The 21,976-nt window shown below is 30.4% G+C and overlaps 1 pseudogene; it reads left to right on the forward strand.

The window, feature by feature from the left end:
* The window catches only part of LOC107001434, an 89,956-nt pseudogene that overhangs the window by 21,955 nt on the left and 46,025 nt on the right, over nucleotides 1-21,976 (forward strand).

The raw sequence follows: 21,976 nt of genomic DNA on the forward strand, positions 1-21,976 counted from the left end.
AGGATAGATGTTCTTGTGGTGATGACTTCCAGGTTTTGGGAATAAATAGTATTGAGTTTTTATAAGTTATTTAATCGATTTTCATTAATGAGTTAAAGTCTTCCGCATTATATTTTGTTATTTATGGTTGAAATGTTGAGGTTTAGATTGGTTGGTTCGCTCACATAGTAGGTTAAGTGTGGGTGCCACTCGCGACCCGTTTTGGGTCGTGACAACTGCAGAGAGTAATAAATATATCTATTAACCACTGTGCTTCGGAGTTAAAAAGTATACTGTTATTTGAGTTATATTTTTCAGTTTTAAAAAAATATCATTGTTTTGATTGATTCTTGAATATCAAAATAATGATTTATTCTTACAAGTTTTTCCTTTTTAATTTTCTGTTATTTTCTGAAAATTTTGTTTTGGAGATCACTAATGTTATGATATTGTCTCAACGCGTATAATAATATTATCTACGCGTGTAATAATAACTTAAAAAATATTCATAGGTAGATATTGAACAATTGATCATTGTACTTATTACTTTTAAAAATATTTTATGAAATAGAAGAAGATGAAATAAGATCATTACAAACTTTGCTAATGATCAGTTCAATGTAATAAACTTATTGAGTATATTAAGTAAATTGTTGGTGTACATAATATAATTCAGGTGCGAAAGTGGGAAAATGGAAAGAGGTTTTTTATTTTCGTGGGTGTAAGTTTTAATGTAGAAATAGTTCTTTGTCAGGTGATTTAAGAAGGGACTTGGGAAATTGATCCAAAAATACAATTTAGCTTGGGTCTAAATAAGAAGTAACCAACTGAAAAAGACACCAGTCCGTTGTAATTATCTACTGAAAAACGGAATAGAACTTGACACGTGTTTGAAAAATCACTACATGAAAATTTGCGAAAAGTTTTCACTTTCACACTACAAATGTGAAAAATATTATTTATGCATTTCGATGTTGATTTCAAAGTTCTTTTGGGCAAATTTTATTATATCTTGTATCATCTGATTGTTTTTTTAGCAAATTTTATTAAATGTCATATTACCAGATTATTTTAACTCCCTATATTAATGACTTTTTAATTTTTTTTATAGTTTAGAATAAATGAACTATTTAAAATTCAATATAATTATTGTTTTTTTTTTCTTCATATAGACTCCACGAAGTAGTGCGGAGCCAGAATTTTTAATAAAGGGGTTTGAAATCTAAGGAATATACACATGAAGTAGCGAAAAGGGGTTCACATCTACTATATGTACCTAAAAAATTACTTTAATCATAGTTAAATCACACTGTAGAGAGTAATAAATATATCTATTAACCTTTGTGGTTCGGAGTTAAAAAGTGTACGGTTATTTGAGTTATATTTTTATGTTTTTTTAAAAAATATCAGTGTTTTGATTTATTCTTGAATATTAATAGAATGATTTTATTCCTTTGAGTTTCTGTCATTTTAAAATTTCCATTCTTCTTTTCTTGAAAATAATATCGGTATTAGGCTTAATTAAAGCTTCTTTCCTACTTTGCTTGTTATCTACATTTTTAAGTTATTCTTTCTTCGGTTTTCGGGATCACTAATGTGATGATATTATATCAACCGTATAATAATATTAGCGACACGTATAATTATAACTTCAAATATATATATATGTTGGTAGATATTGAACAATTGATCAATGTGCTTATTTCTTTTGAAAAATACTATGAAATAGAATACGATGAAATAAGGTCATTAAAAAATTTGCTAATGACCAGTTTAATGTTATAATCCTATTGAGGATATTACATTATGAATTGGTATTCATAATATAATCCAGGTGTGTGAAAGTGAAAAAAACGTGAAGATGTTTTTTATTTCTGTGGGTGTAAGTTTTAATGACGAAATAGCTCCTTGTCACATTATTTAAGAATGGACTTGAGAAATTGATCCAAAAATACAATTTAGCTAAACTCTAAATAAGAAGTAACCAACTGAACACCAATCCTTTGTAATTATCTATTGAGAAACAGAATGGAACTTGAAACGTGTCTAAAAAGTCGCTACATGAAAATTTGCGAAAAGTTTTTACTTTGACACTAAAGATGTGAAAAATATTATTTATGCATTTCGATGTTGATTTCAAAGTTTTTTTGAGGCAAAATTTACTAAATGTTTTATCATCTTATTGTTTTTTGGGCAAATTTTATTAAATGTCATATTATCAGATTATTTTAACTCCCTGTAGTAATGAATTTTTTTTTATTTTTTTCATAGTTTAAAATAATTGAATTGTTTAAAATTTAAGATTATTTGATAATTTTTTTTCTTCATATAGACTCGAGAAAGTAGTGACGGAGCTTGAACTTTTTATAAAAACATTAAAAATCTGAAAAAATATACACAGGAAATAGCGAAATGGGGTTCAACATCTACTATATGTACCTAAAAATTACTTTAATCATATTCAAATCACAGTGCAGAGAGTAATAAATATGTCTATTGACCACTGTGGTTCGGAGTTAAAAAGTATACCGTTATTTGAGTTATATTTTTCTGTTTAAAAAAATATCATTGTTTTGATTGATTCTTGAATATCAAAATAATGATTTATTCTTACATGTTTCTGTCATTTTTAATTTTTCGTTATTTTATGAAAATTACTAACTGTATTAGGCTTAATTAAAGCTTCTTTTCTGATTTGTTTGTTATCTATATTTTTTTAGTTATTCTTTCTTCTGTTTTGGACATCACTAATGTCATGATATTGTGTCAACGCAAAGAATAATATTATCAACGCATATAATAATAACTTAAAATATATGTATAGGTAGATATTGAACAATGGATCATTGTACTTATTACTTTTGAAAAATATTTTATGAAATATAAGACGATGAAATAAGATCATTACAAACTCTGCTAATGATCAGTTCAATGTAATAAAATTATTGAGGATATTAAGTTAATTGTTGGTGTACATAATATAATTCAGGTGTGAAAGTGGAAAAATGTAAAGAGGTTTTTTTATTTTCTTGGGTGTAACTTTTAATGACGAAATAGTTCCTTGTCACATTATTTAAGAAGGGACTTGGGAAATTGATTGATCTATAAATACAATTTAGCTGGAGTCTAAATAAGAAGTAACCAACTGAAAATGAAAACAGTCCGTTGTAATTATCTACTGAAAAACGGAATAGAACTTGACACGTATTTGAAATATCACTACATGAAAATTTGCGAAAAGTTTTCACTTTCACACTACAAATGTGAAAAATATTATTTAAGCATTTCGATGTTGATTTCAAAGTTTTTTTGGGCAAATTTTATTAAATCTTGTACCATCTGATTGTTTTTGGGAAAATTTTATTAAATGTCATATTACCAGATTATTTTAACTCCCTATATTAGTGAGTTTTTTAAATTTTTTTACAGTTTTAAATAAATGAACGGTTTAATATTTAACATAAATGTTGATTTTTTTTTCTTCATATAGACTCCACGAAGTAGTGCTGAGCCAGAATTTTTAATAAAGGGGTTTAAAATCTAAAAAATATGCACAGGAAGTAGCGAAAGGGGGTTCACATCTACTATATGTACCTAAAAAATTACTTTAATCATAGTTAAATCACACTGCAGAGAGTAATAAATATATCTATTAACCTTTGTGGTTCGAAATTAAAAAGTATACAGTTATTTGAGTTATATTTTTCTAGTTTTTTAAAAAAATAGTAGTGTTTTGATTGATTCTTGAATATTAAAGTGATGATTTTATTCCTATGAGTTTCTGTCATTTTAAAATTTTCGTTCTTTTCTGAAAATTACTAATTTTTCATAAAAGAATTAGTTCTATTTGTATTAGGTTTAATCAAAGTGTCTTTTCACATTTGTTGGTTACAGTTTTTAAGTTATTCTTTCTTCTGTTTTGGAGATCAATAATGTTATGATATTATGTCAATGCGCATAATAATATTATCGACGCGTATAATAATAACTTAAAATATATGTATAGGTAGATATTGAACATTTGATCATTTTGCTTATTTAATTTGAAAATATTATGAAATAGAATACGATGAAATAAGGTCATTATAAACTTTGCTAATGATTAGTTCAATGTTATAAACTTATTTAGGATATTAATTTAAGTGTTGGTGTTCATTATATAATCCAGGTGTGATAGTGGGAAAAACGTGAAGATATTTTTTATTTCCATGGGTGTAAATATTAATGACGAAATAGCTCCTTGTCACGTGATTTAATAATGGACTTAGGAAATTGATCCAAAAATACAATTTATCTAGAGTCTAAATAAGAAGTAACTGACTGAAAATGACTCATGTCCGTTGTAATTATTTACTTAGAAACAGAATGGAATTTGACATGTGTCTGAAAAATCACTACATGAAAATTTGTGAAAAAAATTCACTTTCACACTACTGAAGTGAAAAATATTATTTATGCATTTCGATATTGATTTCAAAGTTATTTTTGGCAAAATATATTAAATGTTATATCATCTGATTGTTTTTGGGCCAATTTTATTAAATGTCATATTATCATATTACAATATGTGTTATATTATCTGAAACTATATTCTTTTTGTTTTGTTTTCTATATAATTAATATTCTTTATTAATTTTATATTTTATACTAATTAATTCCTAATTTAATTATTAAATTATTTAATAATTATATTTTTCATCAATAAATATCACTCACTTTATTTATTCAGTTTTTCAACTCATACCACAATTTTCTTCGTCTTCTGCGCCAAAGAACACCCAACTCATCACCACCATAACCCTACCTCCACAACGGTGATCCCTCTTCTTTTCTGACAAACTAGTAGCCACCCAAAACTTCTAATCAATTATCACAAACACTGAATGAGACCCCTTTTCGTTATCCCTTTTTTGTTTTATTTTTTATTTATTTTGCAGGTGTTCTAGCGAGCTTGAAGCTTCTTTCACGATTCTGATAACCTTCCAATGAGTTCCGCACTTTCAAATCTGAACAACTAACAAACAACCACAATGATCCACACCACTAGATCGACTATCGTCGTTGTGATGCTTTTAGGTTGTGGAGGGTAAGGAGGATTTTCATTTTTATTGCGTTTTTACACATTAATTTTCCTGAGTCACACGTGTTGCTTTTTTTTGTTATCTTTTGTCATTTCAATTTTAGGAGTGCATAAATTTACTTTAGAGTAATTTAGAATGTATAATAGATCGACATGATAATTCAAGTGAGTATTAGAATTTTCTAGATAAATTCAAAGAGAATCTATGCCTTATATCAATTCAAGTGAGTATTAGAATTTTCTAGATAAATTCAAAGAGAATCTATGCCTTATCTCAATTCAAGTGAGTATTAGAATTTTCTAGATAAATTCAAAGAGAATCTATCCTTATTTCAATTCAATTATAATAAAGCGTGAGGAGGGAAAACCTCGTGACTTAGTTGTATTAGTGCAAATTTGCATGTGTGGTCTTAGGAGGGAGTGCTGGAGTATGAAGAATCTATTAAAATACCCCTATTTAGAAATCGAGCTAGGTTCAGATAAAAACAGAAGTGGAAATTTTGTTAGTTAGAAAAATATTCACTTGAATAACTTATTAAAATTGCTCTTTCAAACTTGAAATTTATTTTGTGATTTGTTATTTTTTTTAAAAAAAAAGGTCCAATATAACCAAACATTATTAGAAAAATTATAGAAATTCCATTCGCTCAACAGTTATTATTTCGATACATTCTAATTTGCGATTCTAGAAATTTTATTAGATTTTGATGCGTTCAGATATATTCATATACATGTATCTCGTGATATAAAATTTTGTTTAATTTATACTAGATACATTGCATTCACTAATCCTAAATCATCTGCAGTAATAGCAACAATTCAAATTTTATGAAAACTTGGACATTTTTTCCTTTGAAGCTCAGTTGTGGTTAATGAAATTGATATGTAGAGCTTAATTGCATGTTTTGTAGTCTTCTAATTTTGTGGTGCTGACTGAAAAATCAGAAAAAACTTGTGATTGTTCCTATTTATTTAAATTACAGAAATTCTGACTGATTATTAATTTGTTGTCTAACGATATTTTTTTTATGTAAAAACTGTTGAAAAAATTTATTTCAAATCTCAAAAAAAATATTCATACTTGTGTCTAGGTTCATTTAATTATTACTTTTGATGAATATTTAATACGTTAATTATTCTAACATATTACTGATGATACTTAAATGTCCTAAATAGTCTTGTTTGACCTTTTTCCTAACCCCTGTCTATTTATAACACAAATACATCAATTATGAGCAATTTCTTTACTGCAATTCTAAGTTAAATTGTAAATGTCACTTTATTTCCATTGATTTATTACATTGAAGGTAGATTTTTCTATCCAATATTTTACACCCTATACATGTTTTTTTTTTTTTGCTTGTATTTGGCAGTAGAAGATTGATAGACACACTTCAAGCTATGAGAATTTCCTAAAATGTTCATGATAAAATATTTTTCAGTAAGATTTTCAACAGTTTTAAGAATATTTCATATACTTTATTTCTTCTGAAAAATACTGCTAAACCGGTAAAATTGATAGGGTTGATATCAACACTGGCCAACGAACAAAGTAATGATCAAGAGACAATGGACAATCTGATATGTACAAGGGAGACAAATGACAACTTCAAGCATACTCCATAGTTTTCAACTGGGAGAATAATTGGACTTCTTTGTGTTCATGAAGAAGGTATGTGACAATACTATATATTTAAAGTTTTAATATTGTGTATGGAAAATTGAGCCAATAGATTTCTAAAATTTGGAGAAATAAATATTCTGCTAAGAAAAAACTTGACTAAGCAGATGATATATTTGTGTGGTCATTTCTAAAGTGAATCATGTGGGGTTGTGACTAATATGTAAAAGATCGGATGTTAGATTTGGATGGTACCAAGTATACTTGTGCATTACACCCAAGTTGAAGAAAAATGATTTATATATATTAGGGATTCTAGAACTACTAACGTTCTTAGAATGGAAAAAATCATCTTATTAAACTCACATATGGAAAATATTGATATTATTTAAGGTGGTATATACGATTTAATATTCGAGTCAACGATCCTTATGGAAATATGATTAAAAGTTGAAACCTCTTATTTGAGTAAGATAAAATTTAACAAAATTATTAAAATGATTTATCAACAAACGAAAATTCTAAGTCAAAAAATAACTTAGAAACCCTTTAAAAATCCAATCCCCAAATTCTAATCAATACATAAATACTGCAATCTTACGATAAGAACAAAAATACACATAATTAAAGAGGGATAACATATATATTAACAATAAATTGTTAGATATAGCAAGAAATAAAATTATAACTCAGAATACCTTAAAGCTAACCGTTGATAGCAAATCTTAACACATAAAAAAAACAACTTACATATTTAGCAAGAAATGAATTTTTTTTAGTCGAACAATAACGTAGAAATACTTTTCATGGTTGAACCCCAAACCCTAATAAACACATTAATATTTTAAAATCTTACGAGAGAAGAACAAAATTACAAATAATCGAGTAGACATAATTAAAAAATGACATATTTTAAAATATTTAGAGTAGCTGAGATAGATGATATTAATCTGATGACAGAATGCTTTACTAAATGCTTATTGTTTGATAGAATGCTTTAGAGATCATTAACTTGTAACAATTTTATTGAGTGGCTAAGCAATCATATTTGGGTGGCTTTTGATGCATAAATTTGTGTCGAAATTTAACATGCTAAGAAGTTACATCTTTGTGTGTTTTGAGCATCCAAAATTTAGACTTAATTCTTTTGAATGTCTTGAAACATATAAATAATACTAGATGTGAAAATTATTATTGTGTCACATTTGTGAATATCTTCCTACATATACAAATGGTTTTTGTTGACAAAGCGATGAAGTTTTTGACATTTTAATTTATAAATTTGTATGTTACATACAAAATTTGAAAACTTAATGAAAAGTTATATCTCTATTATGAAGTACTTTGAAAGTGTAGGGGTGTTCTGTTAAGGTTGTATTACATAATAGTAAGAAAAGAAAAAAAATAGAATCTAAGTTTTTTAATTGTATGTTAATAAATGTTTTGATAGTCAATTGTGATGTGATTGAATGTAACGTTAGAGTGGGAAAACATATTACTGATTTTGTAAAGTTTATTATATTTCTTATGTTCTTGTTGAGATATTGCATCTTGATGCATTATTTTGGAAAGAAATAATTGTTGATACATGAGAGGTGCCACATGTATAGTATCAAATAAATTTAATATTTTGTTGTACTAGAACTCTAGAAGGGTACAATGATGCAATGTGAATCTCAAAATTCGATAGTAATGATGAGTTATTATTGATGACAGTTCCATAACATAAAAGGCAACTAATTAGTGTTTAGTTTTCGTACAGGAGTTAATTAGTGATCAATAAGACAACTCTTAGTGTGTATTTCAAATGGAACAAAACTAAACATTTTTTATCATAAAATTAGATATATGTGTTTAAGACGTAATATAATAAAAGAACTGTTGTGAGATTCAATAATAACGACAAGCTCATGAGCTCTTAGCGCAAAACCACAATAAAGATAAAGATTGAGCGGGAATAATGTGATAGAATAAAACACTTAACTTACAAAAAAATTATTGGTTCATAGAAGTTGTAAACTTCACTAATTGTTTTGTAAGTTTAATCTTATTTACCTATCAAAATAAAAGAAGATAATACAAATTATGTTCCTATAGGCTATAGAATATGTAGGTAATATGTGTACTTGTTGTTAATGGGCACTTGGTTGAGTTTTTTAGAGGAGTAGTTCTTACTAACACCAAAAAATACTTTCTACCTGAACTTGAAAGTGAGGTTGAACGCTTGATGCAACAACTTTTAGGTTGTGCTTTCATAGAACATATTTGTCGTTGGTGGTATTGGAAAGTTGGTTTTGAGATCTATGCCCTCAATGCCTTTGGTATAAACAGCAAAGGAAGTACAACATGGACATGAGGTGCAAGCATGTCACGAGCTCAAACTCTATTGTACAAAGGGTTTAGTATTTAAGTAAAGAAGGATGGAACGTGACTCGTTATCCATTGAGCTTTCGCGACAAAACAATAGATTTATCAAAAATAAAAAACAAGTTTCGAAGTTTTGACTATGCTATCTCACAATCTAAAAGGATAAATAACCTAAAACAACACATCTTATTTTAGAAAAATTTTTAAAATTATCTATCACTTAAAAAATCAAAATTTCTTCTTGAATACATCACTCTCCTTTTTTTGATACATCAGATCCCTCTATAGTACATCACTCAACTAATCTATGTATCCGGATATCTGCTAATGTATCTGTATGTCATATCCCCTCTCTGATACATCCGTCCCCTCACAGATACATCCCTCACCTATGTATCCTAAAGTCCATTAATGTATCAGGAAGTCTAATGTATTCCAAATCCATAAATTATAAGAGATTTTTGTAATTTAAAAAAGAATATGAAAATAATTTAATTAGCTCATAGGTAAATTATGCATATTTAAGACCTTATTGTTTTTCTTGATGTTTGAGAGGAATATCAATACTTTGATATGTTCATTGGACTAGAAGGACTACAAGGTCGAAATAAAGACTACATACGCATAGGATTCCTTTAAGGATGGGGTGATTGTTTTGGTGAAGGCAAGTTAAAAAAGGAAATTCGGCTAGACATTTTTACTTGCTCCAAAACACAAAGGTTATTTTGTTTTAAGTGATGTTTTTAGGTATGTAGAAGAAAATGAGATTGATACAGTCTCGCAAAAGATAAATCAAACTGAGGGTGTGTAGTTAGAGGTTCCGACCCCTGATCCAAGTTTGATCTCTTTTCTAAATCAATAAGTGTAGTTGTTCTTGGTTTCTCTTAAACTCTTTTACTATCTTCATATTGAATCCAAAACCTACTCCTGTCGTTGATCCTCTAAATCTCAATTAAAGTTGGGTCACATGTAGAAGAAGTTCAACATGTTGAGTAAAAGCCCAACGACTCTTTGGAAGATGGGAGACATGTTGGTGATGAAAGATAAATTGTTGTGGAAACTGAATCTCGTGTCAACGAGGATCAGAACCCAGCAAATACAGAATCCGCAAATTCTGTTGCCCAAGAGGATTCTCCAAAGAAATCATATGCATCAATCGTCACTTCAGAAAGAAGAAAGGGCCATCCAAATTCTAGGTACCCACAAATACTTCCAGAATGTCTCCTCCAAAGGCTGTAAAACAGCTGGTTGCTGCAGTAGCACAAACTGCAGCTCTTGAAGCATCAAATACTACAGCCCCTGGCGGAATTAATGAACCTATAACTAATGATACGGAACATGAATGTATAGTTTCTTTGAAACTAGCCTGAAATATACTCATAACTTCCATTATGTGATGGACACATCTATATGTGACAAAAAAATGAAATAGGCATGTTCTATTTAATTTTTGAGCAAATGAAGTAGCATAATTAGTAGATGTGGTTTGATCTAGATGTTGGGTTATTTGATTTACTAGCATTGTTATGCTTATTCTGCTTTAGACTTTCTTATTGTTTACGGTCCCAGTAAGAGTACATAGTCATCTGATTTACTTCGATTTTAATTAAAATTTAAGTAAATTAGATGACAATGTGCTCTTGCAGGGACTGTCAGCAATGAGAAAGTCAGAAGCAGAATGAACATGACAATTGCAAGCAGGTCAAATAATACAACATCTAGATCAAACTCAAAACATCTACTTATTGTGCTCTTTTATTTGCTAAAAAAATTAAATACGAGCATTCCTATGCCATTTTTCTGACATAGAGATGTGTCCATCACAAGATGGAAGTAATGAGTTTATTTCAGACAGGCTTCGAGATATTATACCTATATATTCAGCACAATTAGCTTCAGGTACATCGATTCCACTAGGTGTAGTAGGATTTGATGCTTCAGGAGCTGCAGTTTGTGCTACTGCAGCAACTGTCTGCTTTACAGCCTTCGGAGGAGCCATTCTGGAAGTATTGGTGGGTGCATTGATTTTGGTTGGCCCTTTCTTTGTTTGTGAACTGACAATTGATGCATATGACTTCTTTGGAGCATCCTCCTGGGCAACAGAATTAGCTGATTAGTTGTTATCTTTATATGTCTGAATTTGGTATACTACTTTAAGTTTTTCTAAGTTTATCTTTCGAGTTAGAATTTCTATTTCTTGTTAAATCTGAAAATTGTGTTAACGAGATCAGAGGATGGCCTAAACTATTTTTAGATATTCATTACTTTCTGTATATGTTGTTAGGAAATTCTTCTATCACAAATTAAAAGCAAGTATTTCGCTATGTAACTAATAATGGGGCTATGAATAATAAGTTTGTTTAAAATTTATTTTCACAAGTTCGGGCCAGTATACTAAGTAATTCATTAAATTTTCAACTCATTTAAAACATTACGTGTTCATCGATGTGTGAGAGAGGAGATGAGTAACCGGCGAGTGAATATCAACAATGTATGTCATTTGTCTAAAAATTATAAAAATGCCACTGTCTAATTATCCCTTTATAAGTGTTTTTGTTCCTGATCTCTTGTAAGATTTTTAACATTTATGTGTTAATTATATTTGGGAGTTTTAACTTTTATAGGGGGTTTAAAGTTATTTTTCCGAAAGAAACGATCGTTCGCATTAATAAGAATGATGTTAATGTCACCACTATTTTAGAGAAGTCAACAAAGTAGAGGACTATTTGACAAAATGGGCCACAATGATTAACATATTGAACATCTACAATAATTTTAATGAAGTGTTATATGTTATATTATAAATATTACATAAATCTTACAGTGTTAAGAGCCAATTACATCACATCTCTATTGATTCTTATATTACAAAAATTTCTTAAAATTATAGGATATCAAATACATCAGGAAACCTGCGGATACATAGTTCACTGATTGTGAATATACATTACTTAATGGAAGTGATGTATTCGAGAGGGAAGGGATATATCCGAGAGGGGATAAAGATATTGAGATGAGATGATTGTATTTTTCTTAAATGGTAGAAAATTTTAGAGATTATAGTAAAATAAAATGTGTATTTAGATAAAGTTTTCCACATATTAATGAATCATTCTTCCTGGACAAAGCTTAGATGCGCAGTTTTAGGATATATATTATTGAATTACCAAATTAAAAATGAAAACTTAGTATTTGATGAAATTTAATTTAACCTCGAAATGCTGAATTCGCACTATCTTTTTAAAAATAAATTTAACACATTATTTTTCAAATTTAGTAAGCAAACCTAATTAAAAAATCCTTAAACTCGTTAATTCCTACACCATTAACACAAAATCATTGTGGCCACTTTATGAGAATTTGTTAAAAGATATGTATTTATTATTTTTGTCTTTATTGAGTGAATTTTTGAGAATTTTTTAGAATTTTAAAATAAATGAGTTGTTTGAAACTTAAGAGAGTTGTTGGGACATTTTATATATATCCTTCATTTAATGAGGTTCTTATCTATTTAACATTTTATAGGAGACTAGTTTGAAAATGATATAAAGAACAATAGTGGAAAATAGCATTTCAATTAGTTATGTACTAAAATATATTTCTTAAAAAATATGTCATATCCCAATAATTTACTTAACATGGATAGAGGGAGTATGAAGTTGAAAAAACTTCATAATTACATATTTTTACCTTATTAACTAATTATTATCCCTCTAGTTTGAGATAATTACATACAAGGCACCATTATCACAGAACAACCCAGTAATCAATGGACTTTGGTCTCACATAAAAAATGGTTGCCTTTAAGTCCTCAAATAATCACATTTTCCACCAAAACAATTCTACACAAGTTGAGCTTGATAGAAGTAATAGTGCCGTCGAATGTACTCAGTTTGATGTGTTGCAAGATGAGATATTTGAACAATAGAAGGCTACACGGTACGGCTGAATTATCTGCTGAATCTGGGAATACTTAAGACTTGAAAAACCGATTGAGCAAACGGGGAAGTTGAAAGAACATTGCCATGATGATCATACTGGTCAACAAGCTCTTGTGACACATGAAAAAGAGTCCATTGTAACTGAGGATACAGGTTGAAAAGAAATCAATCAAAATACACCTGCCATGTTTATTTCGAATCAAGAGATAGCTACAACCGATTTGAGTGAAGCTAAGGAAAAACAAGGGGAAACAAGTGCTTCGAGATGGGAAGATATAGTTGAGGTAGAGAATCATACTCCTTCATCTAGTTGGAGTAAGTAAATCCCTCAAGCACTCAAATTTGTGCCTACAAGTAAGACAAATGCATCTATGGGAATCTTAGATACTTTATATAATTTGAGTGCTACAAAAGTAATCTTAGATAATAAGCATTTCCTTCCTAACTTGGGCTTTGACATATCTGATGGGGATGATGAAGATGATATGTTGGATATATTCATTGATAAGGTGTCTAAGGATGGGGATCTTTCACCTAGACAACAAAGAAGTGCAAGCAGCAAATGCAAAAAAGAAGACATATGGAAGACAACATAGTTGGGATGGTAAGGTGAGTGGGGAATTTGTTCCAAGGCACCTACCGTGCGACTGGCAAAGCAAAATCATATGACAGTGACAACAACTTTATCAAGATCCAACAAATCCAACAAGAAGTGATGAACTATCAATCATTTTTTCAAAAGTTTGAAGAAGAAGATAAGAAGAAAATACTTTAGATTACTTCTAACGGGCAAAAAACTTTTTTTAGTTCATACATATATCAACTGAAGTTTGAGTTGGATAACTCATCTTTATTCCTAGCTTTTATATTCTTGCATTACTTAAGCATCCTCATTTGTAATATCATCATAGTGAGAATTATAAACTTGGTGATGAACATAGAATATCTAGTTTTCTCTAATTCTTATTTTCTCCATGCTTGTTAATTAGTACAGACTTGTTATCTCATTAGCAATAGTAAGGTAAGGCCTAGCCCCACTTGCTTGGACTTATCCCTATTGATATTTTTTTATTTTCAATAAATGGCCGCTAGACGCTCTCACTAATGGTAAATTTGTTTTAACAAAAAAAAAAGGCAATTTTAAAATGCAAACCCAAAAATCCCGTCATGAATAACTTTCTGATAATTTTGTATTTTGAGTATCCTAAATTTGTTTATGATGAAACCTGCCTTTAATGTCAAGAGGTATTTAAAAAAAGAATAATTCATATTCAGGGTCGAAGCAAAATTGATTATCCAAATCGATAATTTGGTTATTGGGTCAATGGTTCGACTTAATGGGTTAACAGTTCAAGTTTCAGTTTACTATTAACTTCTTATGGGATTATCAATTCGGGTCTCGGTTTGATCATATTTCTTAATGGGTGCCTAATGACCCGATACGAAATTAGATTAACTGCATTTATATCACTTAAGGTCTTAGGCACTCTTAGCCTTTAGGGTTTACACTTCAGACTTCAGACTCTTTATAGTGACTTCATAGTTGACACTCAAATTTCACAATCATATTCCATATAAAGTTAATTACGTAATATTATATTTAAACTAATAACACAATACAATACAACAGGCTACAACCATTCAAACAGTGTGTTACTGTTGGTTGACCACCATTAGTTTTAGGGGATGCTAATCACAATCAATTACAATCTCTACCTACCATAATACTCTTAAAATAACTAAAAATATGGTACAGTGCTACACGAAATCAGATATGGGAAAGAAATCACCAAAAATGTGGCATGGTGCTATAAAAATCGATTATGAGAGATATAACCAGAAAGCTACGTAGTTACCCAACTTTTGCTTATATAATTGTTGGACAGACGTCTAAAATCTCGTAACTAGAACTAACTAAGAATAAGCTAAGAAGCCAAGAATAATTATTTTTGAAAATAAATAAGGAAATCTGGAAATTTTCCAGCGAGTTTTGGTCATTTTCAAACGGCCATAACTTCCATCTCAAAAGAAGTTTGGGTGAGTTATTTATATGGTTGGAAATACCTTGATAAGATCTTTCCAACGCTGCCGATTTTGCACAACTCCGATGTCGTATGAGGGAGCAATGTCTTTCAAAAGTTGGGTTATTGGACTGAGGAAAGTCCAATCCGAATTTTAGTAAAGGCAAAGTTGTCTTTTCACCCTAGTATTTCCTAATTTTTTTAAGGTTATATTAGGGGTGAAAACAAGTCCCAAATAAGTTTTTCAATATTTAAGAACGCTTAGGGTTTGGGAGAAAATGAGAAAAGAATATGAAGACCAAGAATCGTCCATGAACGCCGAGATCCTTGCGTGGATTTCGTCGGGGGTGATCTCTATCAAGGTATGTGAGATCATTCGGTGTTTGTTCCTTTCACACACCCTACAACTTTATTCAATATAACAATTTAGAGTTATTTGAATGAAAATCTTGAAGTTCTTGATGAAAAGTTGTGAAGTTCTTGTTGATTGAATTGTAGAATCTCTAGTAGTTTCGATTCATGTTTCAGTACTGTTTTCGAGTCTAAAAATTTGTTTCATGAGTTAATTAGGGATCCTAAGTGTTTGGGGAGGGATTCATGGGAGTTTGGGATGTTTACATATGAAAAACGAAAATAAAAGTCGGAGGTCCCATCAGACACCCCTTGGGGCGCCGCGCCTGCCAGAGAGCCTCAAGGAAGGCTCTGTTTGACAGGACCTGGCGCGGCGCGCCAGCCATAGCGCCCCCAACCAGGGTCTGTCCAATAGGACCTGGATCTCCACACCTCTCAGAGAGCCAATAACCCCTGGAGACCCCATTCTTTCCCTATCTTTTCGTACTAGTTCCTAAGTGATGTACCCTTCATTCCTAGTTGATTCCAACACTCTAGATTACATCTAAACATCATGAAATCATCCATAAACATGAGATCATGATCCTTGAATCCATAATCCAAAGTCAAGGGAAGTTAGAACCAAAGTCAAGAAAGTAAGAAGTTAAGTCTAAAGTTATAAAGTGAGTAAGAGTAAAGTTTTCAAAGTTCTTAGAGTCTTACTTAAACGTTTTTAATTTGTTTTAAGGCTCAAGTTCGAGTAAATGAAAAGAGTAAAGGTTGAGTTCATTTTTCAAAAAGGTATAAAAAGGTATAAGGGAACTAAGTATTCCCTAAGAGTTAAATTTTCAAGTTAAGTAAGAGCAGGAGTTGAGGTCATTCCTCTAAAGTTATAAAGGGGACTAAGTATTCCCTAGAGGCTGATAAATGTTTTTACATTTAAGTTAAAAGGAAACTAAGAAGTTTCAAAAGAGTTTTAAACTAAAGAGGGGACCATTGTTTCCAAAAGGAGCTTTTTAAGCTAAAGGGTTCAGTAAATTATCTCAACCAAAAGGAAGGAAGTTTTATTAAAACTATGAGCTAAATTACATTTTCGGAGTAGTATTGAGCACTGATGTGGGAATGAGAGTTCAGATAAATCAAGTCCCCGTGTAAACCATGTAGCCATCATGGGCATTAACGTGTCATACTTGTTAGATGATCACTTAAGGTTAGCCAGTGGATCCACTAGGTAGAGGATGTTTTATGCAACGACAAAGTATAGAACAGTTCTGGCAGCGTGGGCAAGACATTGTATCACCACTTAGGCTCATAGTGGTTGTTGTCGGTTAGGGAAATTCCCGCCGGAACTATATTACTTTCATATATAAGTAAAGCTGAGTTTGTTATAGTTATATCTTTAATGAACTAAGAAATACACTATTCTATCAATTTTACATAAATATACATTACATATGTCGTTACTGCTTTATATCTACAAAATCGATTAAACTTATGATTTAAGAGAAATCGAATTTCCAAAAGAAACAGAGTCACCACTTAATTTTTTAGTAAAGATCAAGAAAAAACTCTGCGTTTTCAAAAATATTTAAAAAGATAAAATAAATTTGAAAAATAGGTTCGAAGTTCAATGTAAGGTGTTAGGCCCTCGGAATGCCCGCTTACCTGCGGTTGACCGGCAATTTGAGTAAAATGACTTTTCAAATAACTTTCAAGATTTTAATTAAGTAAAGAAAAATTTATTTTATTATTATTATTATTATTATTATTATTATTATTATTATTATAATAATAATAATAATAATAATAATTATTATTATTATTATTATCTTAAGTGAAAAAATCTAAGGGGATTTTCTAAAGGGAAATAACTTAAGTGTTGATAAAGACCAATATCAAATAAAAGCTAAGTAATTTTCTATAAAATAAATATTCATATTTTTTGAATATAAAGAGAAATGACTATCTTGGAAATTTAATAAAATTAAACCATAGGATAAATAAAGTAAGTAAAAACAATACAATATAAGTAAAAAGGAAGAGAATATCAAATTTGGGCCAAAATTCCAAATCTTCATAACCTGTCCCGAGTCTCAAAATTACCAATAATGGACCTTGTCCATTTTTACTCCTGCTGGACCTGCTGCAACTTTCCTTGGGCTTTTGCCTATTTTCGTGTCCAAATATCAGCGTATACACTGATCATGTACTGCCGTATATGAGCTGTATTTTAGTTCTTTTCCCTGTATATTGGATTGTATACTCAATGTATACATCCTAATTTAGCTCTTCATGCACCTGTATTAATCTTTGGACCTGTATTATAGCTTCAAGTTTGCTATTTCAGCTTCTGAAACTCGAATAGTGATGAAGGCCAACTCGATAAAGAAGTTTTGGCTTTCCACCAACCTGAAGTGCAAAATAAATGCAAACATATGGAAAAAACTAAAAGAATTAGAATAGGAACACAAATGCTCACAAACATACTGTAAAGTAATTAATTCATAATGAAGATAAACACATAGTTCACTTGAGAAACTAAGAGTATGGTCATAAACTAAGACAAGATAAAGAGAAGGGAGCTTTCTTAATTTTGAAAACTCACAACAGCTAAGTGTGAGTAAGGCAAGGCATAGCAGAAACAGCTCACATTATGAACAAATAATTAACAGATAACAAGATCCCAAATATAAACAACGAAAAAAGGCCTAAAATACCCTCAAAATTTTGGAAATGGTAATAACTATCTTCTATCCACCTATTGGCTCCAAAAAGCCTTTTCACCTGGCTCCAAAATACCATTGTCATTCATCTTTGGGTTCAAATTAACCACTAATTTAACGGTTTTAAATTTAAACTATTCAAATATTTTTGGAAATAATTGGCGCTCAATTATTGCATATAATTTAATTTATTAATATCATTTATAAATCTACCCTCACCCACCCATTACTAATTAAGCCCTACCCAATTAATAAATCATTTCTAATACCAAAATCTTCCTAAACACTACTAAAGCATGACGAAATTACCGATTCCTGAACAAATCTTACTTAGAGTGTCCATGTGAAAGTTGATGCCAACTTTAAGGGGCCACCGATAAGTTATCCATAAAATTTATAAGGGCAGCCCACATTATGATAAACAAATGATTAGTGGTTAACATAACTTTATATAAAGAGAAAAGGCATGCTAGTACAAGAAAAATGAAATAAAATTATTATATACATGGAACAAGCTGATTTTCTTTACTTGAAAACAGAAACAACCTAACGACACACAGCTGGACCAAATGAACTTTAAACGATTTCGAACAAAGCAAAATGGAGACATACTTAGCTTCCAAGAAACAAAATTGAGCCAAAGAATCTAGCAACAAAAAAAGACATTAAAGGAGCTAATGCTTAAGAACACGTTAGGCATAAGAATCAAAGGAAGACGAACATGTGATTCGAAGCAACACGAAAGATAAACTTAAACAATTACAAACTGATTCGAACATCTAATCGAGGAATAACACAATGATCAGCCAATAATTACACCAATAAAGATAATAAACCATGGCCATTCACATTCGACCCGAGTGTGAATGAAGCCAAAGAAAACCTAACAGAGACAAACTCATCACATAATAAAAAATAAACAAAGGAGTAGATATTACCTTTTCCCGGGCAGCGAACGAAACTGGACGAAGAAACCTCCAGAAAGAGAATTGTTGTTGCTCTATCATTTGGGAATTTCTTTTGGGGATAAGGAAATGGGCCGGAAATTGAGAACAAAAGAGTGGGCTGCTGAAAAAAATGCTTTTATAAAGGCCCATAATTTGGTCCTTTAATATGGGTTAGCTAAATGAATTATTAATTTAGCCAAATCGAATTTAATTTGCAAATTCAGTTAAAGTCTAAATAAGATGAATTAATATAATTAATTTAGGAGCTTCTCAATCTTAACAAAATAAAATAATTATTTCAACCATAAACTAATTGATTTTTAAAATTAACCATAACCTAAACTAAACTAATTTTATAAAATACTTACAAATATTAAAATCTTGTCAGGATTATTTTCAAATATTTATAAAATAAACTAATTACATAAAAAAATAATTACTATTTAAAAATTATAAAAGCTACTAAAATTACTCAAAAATTACTTGAAAAACATTTTAAATTTTATAAAGCTAATTATTTTAAATCAATCAAAATTAATGAAGCTCGATAGTTAAATTATGTTCGGAGGTCCAAAATTAGGTATCAACAATAGAAGCGAATGAAAATTTAGAGCTTTCATTGAATGGTAATTTTGATGTTCACTCGAAAAATTGAAAATTTTTTTGTGAATAACTAATAAAATATTCATTGAAGTTTTCAGCTGGTGGATCGCAAGGATGTGTTGTTTCAAGTGTAGCTGAGGTTGAAATCCAACAACGTCCTACTCAAGGTATCAAGAATTTACGAATTGATTTATATATATTTATTCAATTTTAATTTGTACCAAAATTGAAGTTGGAAATAATTTATATTTTTACCTTTAGTTCTCAATGTGAAATCATCTTCAATTGAATAGAAATCACTGTCTACACAAAAGGTGAAGGACCAAAAAGAAAGAAAGAAGATTGAACGACTTTTATACTCGTGTAAAAAGATAAATGAAGTGAAGATAGTTTGTCTTTGTCATGGTAATTTTCTGACCCCAGCTGAATTTGTCAAACATGTTGGTGGAGTTGATAGAAAACCCTTTATTATCTTAACAAAGGAATAGCTTTTATGTCGTTGTTGTTATTTCATCTTTCCTTGTTTTTGTACAGGACTAAGTTCCTCCTATCTAAGATAATAAAGTTTTTTTTAGGCATCCCGCTTGTTTTGTTATGCTATGCATCACCATTTTTCAACATCATCTCCACCAGCATGTTTGACAAATTCAGTGGGGTCAAAAAATTGCCATAGCAAAGACAAACTATCTTCACTTCTCCTCCATTGCTCATTAGTAGCTTCGATAATTGCAACGATCAGATGCTGGATTTGCTCCAATGTGCCATTGGCTGGAGGTATCGCATTTGAACTACAATCCTTTTTCTTTTGTCTTGATAATTAGCTCTCTCCATGTTAGCAAAAACTAAAAAAATAAGAAAGCTATTGAATTACAAACTAAATAAACTTAATAGGAAAAAAACTCTATGTAAGTATGAAATTCACTTTTAGTGATGAATGCTTTGAGAAACCTTCAGCCAATTGAGAGATTATAAAGGGAAAAAATTGAGGTGTGAAAGTGGGAAAAACGTGAAGCGGTATTTTAATTCCGTGGGTGTAAGTGAAAATGACGAAATAGCTCCTTGTCACGTGGTTTAAGAAGGGACTTGGGAAATTGATCCAAAAAAACAATTTAGCTAGAGTCTAAATAAGAAGTAATCAACTGAAAATGACAGTTGTCTGTTGTAATTATCTACTGAGAAACAGAATGGAACTTGACATGTGTCAGGAAAATTACTACATGAAAATTTGCAAAAAGTTTTCAGTTTCACACTATGGATGTGAAAATATTATTTATGCATTTTGATTTTGATTTCAAAGTTTTTTGGGGCAAATTTTATTAAATGTTGTATCATCTAATTGTATTATGGGCAAACTTTATTAAATGTCATATTATCATATTATTTTAACTCCCTATATTAATGAATTTTTGAATTTTTCCATAGTTTATAATAAATGAATTGTTAAAATTTAAGATAATTGTTGATTTTTTTTCTTCAAATAGACTCGCAGCAAGTAGTGGCTGACCCAGAATTTTAATAAAGAGCTTCAAAATCTGAAGAAAAAGAATATACACATGAACTAGCGAAAAGGGGTTCAACATCTAATATATGTACCTAATAATTTATATTAATCATATATAAATCATATTGCTGGGAGTAATAAATATATCGGGAAAGGCTCAAAAATACCCCTGAACTATTCGAAATAGCTCAAATATACCCTTAAACTTTATTTCGGCACAAAACTACCCTTCCCGTCATACTATTGGGTCAAAAATATCCTTCGTATTAACGGAAGTTGTTAAATGGCACGTGAATGCCATATGGATGCCACATTGCATGCCAATAGGATTCCACTGCCACGTAGACTAAATACAAAGGGTCAAAAATACCCTTAAACTATTAAAAATAGCTCATAGATACCCTTAAATTATACTTCGGCTCAAAACTACCCTTCCCGTCAAACTATTGGATCAAAAGTACCCTTCTTATTGACATAAGTTGTTAAATGTCATGTGGATGCCACATTTCATGCCAATAAGGTTCTAATGTGTAACGACCTGTTTAGTCGTTTTAAGCAGCAGATTTTATTTCTGAAAAAACTGTCTGAGTCAACGGAACCCACGACGGACCGTCATGGGCACGACGGGCCGTCGAGGGGGTCTCGTTCCAAAACACTTAGAATTCTGAAATTTGGGTACTGAAATCGACTCTCTGAACTTCGTGACGACATGGCAGGACGGACCGTCGTGGGCACGACGGACCGTAACAGACTCTTCAAGGAAATTGAGTCTCTGAACTTTGTGACGGAAGTAGCAGGACGGACCGTCGCAGGCACGACGGGCCGTCACAGGCTGCGTAATCCCAGGCTGGGTCGGATTTCTG

Source organism: Solanum pennellii, chromosome 10 (genome assembly GCF_001406875.1).
Source record: "Solanum pennellii chromosome 10, SPENNV200".
Classification (NCBI taxonomy): Eukaryota; Viridiplantae; Streptophyta; class Magnoliopsida; order Solanales; family Solanaceae; genus Solanum; species Solanum pennellii.